This window comes from Rhipicephalus sanguineus, chromosome 1, assembly GCF_013339695.2.
Source record: "Rhipicephalus sanguineus isolate Rsan-2018 chromosome 1, BIME_Rsan_1.4, whole genome shotgun sequence".
Lineage (NCBI taxonomy): Eukaryota > Metazoa > Arthropoda > Arachnida > Ixodida > Ixodidae > Rhipicephalus > Rhipicephalus sanguineus.
Genome location: NC_051176.1, coordinates 202,253,575 through 202,259,574, shown reverse-complemented (window position 1 = coordinate 202,259,574; position 6,000 = coordinate 202,253,575). Strand labels below are relative to the sequence as shown.

The 6,000-nt window shown below is 43.1% G+C and overlaps 1 protein-coding gene across 1 annotated transcript in view; it reads left to right on the top strand.

The window, feature by feature from the left end:
• Positions 1-4,790: 4,790 nt before the first annotated feature.
• LOC119405617 (high affinity copper uptake protein 1) overlaps positions 4,791-6,000 on the top strand; it is a 53,021-nt gene continuing 51,811 nt past the window's right edge. The window contains exon 1 of the mRNA XM_037672473.2: positions 4,791-4,879. The gene's annotated coding sequence lies outside the window, so the exon portion shown is untranslated. The remainder of the gene's footprint in view (positions 4,880-6,000) is intronic.

The window sequence follows — 6,000 nt, the reverse complement described above, 5'->3', positions numbered from 1 at the left end:
AGACAACTTATCAGGTGCAGAAAATGCAACACGAGCATTAGCTCGCTGGGCTATTTTCTCAGATGGTGGGAAAGAGTATGCAAATATGGAACAACTGCGGTTTTTCGCTTTTGTGCAGCCAACCTGCAAGTCAATTGCTCAGACCTGTGCTCTTTTCTGAGCAAAACCTCAAGTATTGAGGTTAACAAAAACTTGGAAAGCCCCGCGTCTATTAAACGAAGAGCTTGTCTGTTAAGGCTCTCGGTCATGGCATGAGAACGTGATATTTTAAGCGCATTAGTGAAACATAGCTTACATAAATGCTTCGCTTGACGAGTTTTGAATGCGCGGAGTCATACTTGTAGGCAACCTAGCTGGGTGTGTCCAGATAAGATCGAACACGAGGTCTCGGTCACCATTCTCGATTTCGATGAAATTTAGCAGGGGCGTAGCCAGAAATTTTTTCGGGAGGGGGGGTTCAACCATACTTTATGTATGTTCGTGCGTGCGTTTGTATGTGTGCATGCCTATATACGCAAGCAAAACTGAAAAATTTCGGGGGGGGGGGTTGAACCCCCCAACCCCCCCTTGGCTACGCCCCTGAAATTTAGTGTAGGCCTATAGGCATTAGACCTAACAATGGTTTCGAAGTTAGTCTGCGAAAAAAATTTTGTTCTCCTGAAAAAAAAAAAACATGTATAATATGTATAACATAGTACGCGACCCAATACCAAACCTTATATGACTTCCACACAGCGCGCCCAGTTTTTTTCTAATGTGCTGCCAGTGTTCCCAGTGCGCGAGCAGACACTGTACAGCGTCGCCAGTGCCTCCCAGCGCGCTGTAAGACACTGGGCCACACTGTACAGTGTTCCCAGCGTCTTTCAGCGCACTGGGCGGCACTGGCCACGCTGTACAGTTTGTTCCAGTGCCTCCCAGCGCGCTGTAGTACACTGCGGCACACTGTACAACGTTTCCAGTGCCACCCAGTGCGCTGAAAGGCACTGGGAGGCACTGGGAACGCTGTTTTTTCCGATAGGGAAGGGTGTTTAGGCCATTGGAAAAACCCTATGATATGGGTGTTTTGATACGTGAAAACACCCTTTTCCTAGGGTGTAAGGGCGCTATTTATAGACACGGCAAAACCCCCTTAAGGGTGTAAAGTGGTTTACTGTGTGAGCGCCCACAGCACTGAGCGGCCGCTGCTGCGTATTTGTCAAGCGGCTGATCGCAAGACAAAGCTAGCTGAACCATGTGACACCTGGCTGCGCATTTGTTGGTGTGGAACTGCTGCTTTGCGATTATGTCGCGTACAGTTATTTTGAACAACTTATATCTGATTTTCAGCGCGTAACACACTGTAAACCACTTTGCACCCTTAAGGTGGTTTCAAGCAAGCAAAACACCCATTTGCCCAACCAAAATTTGCAAAAATTAGGGTGTAAGGGTGTTTGCCTTCCCCAAAGCGCCTTTAGGAGGTGATGTTCTAAGTAAAACACCCTTTAGGAGTTAAGCGTGTTATGGGTTATCGAAACACCCACGGCCCGTACCACAGCGTGCAAGATGATAACAGGGACTCGCTGATTAAAAAGTCGTTGGATCTTAGGCCAGTTTAGATTAAAAGATATCTCTCTTTTAGGGCTATCTACAGCATACCATAACTTTACGCCTATTGTCTTCATGTTTAATGTTCATTTATAAGGAACAGAAATATCCCCACCGGCACTGAACGGCGGCTTAGGATACTACGCCTATATATACAAAGTGGTCAGTGTAAGGCTGTGTAGCGCGAGCGCTCCGTCCATGGGGTATCTTACAATACGCTCTGTTGTGTGTATGATTTGACGCGTGCGTGCACCTTCTATGTTGACGTCATCTGTATTTGCGCGTTCCCCGAGTCTTGACTGGTAGATTTTATTTTTCACGTTTTTTTCAATGATAAGGATGCTTAGGCAATTGGAAACACCCCATGACAAGGGTGTTAGGCTAGTGGCAACACCACCCTATGGTATGGGTGTTTTGATACGTAAAAACACCCTTTTCCTAGGGTGTAAGGGTGTTAGTTATAGACACGGCAATACCCTCTTAAGGGTGTAAATTGGTTTACTGTGCAAATGGCACGGCTGCTAGACCAGCTTGGTCATATTTGACGCAATATAACTTGTTAGCAACCAAAATAATGCAACGTTTTTTTTATGCAGAATGGTAGATGACATCCTTGACTTCAATCAGAGGGATTTTAAAAAAATTGAAGACGGTCTTCTTGAGAAAACTATTTTCAAACTTCGGCGTTTTTGGTAAATCACTTACGTTTCAGCCTAATTATCGAGTGAAACAGAGCGTGATAAAAACACGGAAGTAATTTTAGGAGAGAGCCAAATGTCAAAGTTAATATGTACTGATTTTTCTTATCCTCACTTCAACTTGTTTGCAGCAATAAATTCCTGAAATACAGGTATTTTGTGTGATTTGCCATGTTTGTGATTTTTTTCTTCAAAACTGCTTCGACAAGCAAGGGAAATTATAGACTCATAAGATTGTATTTCACTTGTTTTTTTAGGGGAATAAGTATTGTGACCATGAAGTGCACCGTCTTTTCCCTATAGTACGCTCAAAATTCAGAAATTGCGAAATTGGCGGAAATGTTTTTGCGGCCAAAAATCATATATATTTTTTTCAGTTGAAAAAAAAATTTTTTTCGCAATACTAACTACGAAACCACTGTTCTAGGTCTAATGCCTACACAGTAAACCACTTTACACCCTTAAGGGGGTTTTGCCGTGTCTATAACCAGCACCCTTACACCCTAGGAAAAGGGTCTTTTCACCTATCAAAACACACATACCATAAGGCATTGCCACTGGCCTAACACCCTTATCATGGGGTGTTTCCAATGGCCTGAACACCCTTATCACTGAAAAATGTGAAAAATAAAATCTACCAGTCAGGGAACTCGCAATTTCAGATGACATCAGCATAGAAGGTGCACGCACGCGCCAAACCGCTCGCACAACAGAGCGTATTGTAAAATACCACATGGACGGAGCGCTCGTGCTACACAGCCTTACACTGACCATCTGATATATATATAGCCATAGTATCTTAAGCCGCCGTTCAGTGCCGGTGGAGATATTCCTGTTTCAACATTAAGAGAATATAGGCGTAAATTTATGGTACGCTTGTAGATAGTCCTAAAAGAGACATATCTTTTAATCTAAACTCGCCTAAGATCCAACGACATTTTAATCAACGAGTCCCAGTTATCATCTGGAATGCTGTGGCATGGGCCATGGGTGTTTCGATAACCCATAACACCTTTAACTCCTAAAGGGTGTTTAGTTAGAGCATTACCCCTTAAAGGCTATTTTGGGGAAGGAAAACACCCTTACACCCTAATTCTTGCAAATTTTGGTTAGGCAAAAGGGTGTTTTGCTTGCTTGAAACCCCCTTAAGGGTGCAAAGTTGTTTACAGTGTAGACCTAAGCTAAATTTCATCGAAATCGGGAATGGTGACCTCGTGTTCGATCTCATCTGCTGGACACACCCAGCTGATCATTGTTCTCGCTGCGGGTGCGTTCCGTTGTTGGTCAAGTCGAGTGTCGTCGCTAAAAACCGGGAACAGATCACGCGTGAAATCACAGAAGCTGACTTGATTGATAAGCTTGGTGATCAGTGTGTTAGCACTCCTCCAATAGCTCTTCGTCATGAAGAAAAGAATTTTCAGCGGATGATGTGATTATCTGTTTCTTCTGATATGTGAGTGCTATAAATTCTATGTTTCTGCATAATTAAACCAGTTGGAAGTCAGCGCTCGTTTTTCTCTCTGTGTTCTTCCGTCGTTTTTTTTTTTTTTTTTTGCGCTGTTATTTTACGATCATGAAAAACCAATTAGCCCGATTTACCGCCATATATATAGTGGAGGAATACCGGAAATTTTGACCACCTGGGGTTCTTTAACCTGCACCTAAATCTAGACACACGGGCCTCTAGCATTCTGCCTCCATCGAAATGCGGCCGCCGCCGACGCCGGGATTCGATCCCGCGACCTTCGGGTCAACAGTCAAGCACCATAACCACACCGCGGGGGGTAATAAAAATACACTCAAACCTCATTATAACAAAGTCACATATGCCAAGAAAATAACTTCGTTATATCCGAAATATCGTTATAAACGTTTACTCATAACACTGTATTTCTGACAAGACTACTCCTCATTTACTTCGTTATAACCGATAATTTCTTATATCCGTGTTCGTTATATCGATGTTTGAGTGTAGTAACTTAGTAAGGGTATGTAAGTGAATGAACTATGAATTAACAGTGAACGAAATGTCAAAGTGAAGCATAGTGAAAGTGAATGAACGCGAATTAAAGGCGAATCAAATATGAATTAACACCTCGGCGGCCAAGTCTCACCGTGTAGAACCAGTAATGACGCCTATAGGCGACCGAAAGTGTGCAATAGGAAGTAACTATAAGCAATCGACTGATAACGTTGAAGTTATGATTTCTTTTTTATTTACAGTGAGTGCTCTTGTAGAGAGCTAAATAACTAGACGAAAACGTTTCATTGAAAATCGCAGACTCTCACAAGAGGCATCTGTCAATTGGATTAGTTTCTAGAAGTGCGACACTGCAGCTTTCTGCAGTGCGGTGAACAAAGCGCTAGAAGTTCAAAATCCTTCGCGCGCGCCCATGAACGTCCGATTGACTCGTCCCACGTTTGGTGGCGCACCTGTTTCTTTTACTGATATATATAGTGAAGGGGCGTTGCGGCGGTGTATACACTCGCGCTGGTGCATACGCGAAGCTCCAGTCGCTTATCTGCCCGGCGTTGATTCGCACGAGTCTGTCCGGCGTCCCGTGCGCTTTGTTTACAACGTCGCTGGAACCATCCAGGTAATTGAATGTTTCAGAAGCTTGCGCCGCTTTTTCTTTTTTTTTTCTGTCGCCACGCAGCTGTCGCGAGGAATATTTCCCTGATTATATGTATCGGCGAATTTCCTTGTCAGAACCTTATGATTTCTCCGAGCGCGATGCGCTGAATGAGAAAACATGGTGGAATAAGATACGCGGTTCCACTGGTTGACTTAAACAGACATGCCTCAAGTTGAACTGCACTCGCAAAGCACGCAATCTCGCGTGGGACCGACAAAATGAAAATGGGTTCTCGCTCTTGGGGGAAACAGATAAGAGCTGCAAGTTTACCACTGTAATTCACTATCAGCGTTAACTCGCTTTGTCAGCAACGCATTGAAAGAGGCCTCGCGTGCACAAAACAAGTTCCACGCATCAGGAATGTGCTTTGTTCCCGTATCCTGCTTCCTTTCTTTTTCGCAAATACCTGGAACAATTGCTGCATACGCTGGTCTCGTATTCCTTTCCTGAAGCTCAATTCGAAGCTGCGGATTGCACTGTAAGTGTCCGGATAGAGGTTGCACTTTCATTTGCTTTAACTTCGTTTAATGCATGTTTCACTTGACTGTGTGCATACGTAGCAACGAAAAAACTCCAAGCCTGCGCTGAACATGCAGTACAGTCACAGCGTATACGCTTGAGGAGGAGAAGGACTTGTCCGATATAATTGTTTACTGAGGAGGAGAAGCGAACATCCTTGAAGGCGATATACATATACTGCAATTTTGTGGAATTTTTAAAAAACTTTATCTCGGTGTGCATACGTAATTAGAGCGGTGTCGAGGAGCACAAGTTACGTGATATATATATATATATATATATATATATATATATATATATATATATATATATATATATATATATATATATATATATATATATATATATATATATATATATAGCCGGTTGAATAGAAATATACGTTAGAAGGAGTACAGACAAAAATTAAACTGCATCAACGTAAAAGAGGCGACGACGAGACGAGAACACGGGACTAGCGCTAATTTCAAGCTGTTGTTTATTGCGTTAGGGAACCCCAGGCGCTCAAAATTAATCCGCAGTCCTCCACTACGGCGTGCCTCATAATCATATTGTTGGTTTGG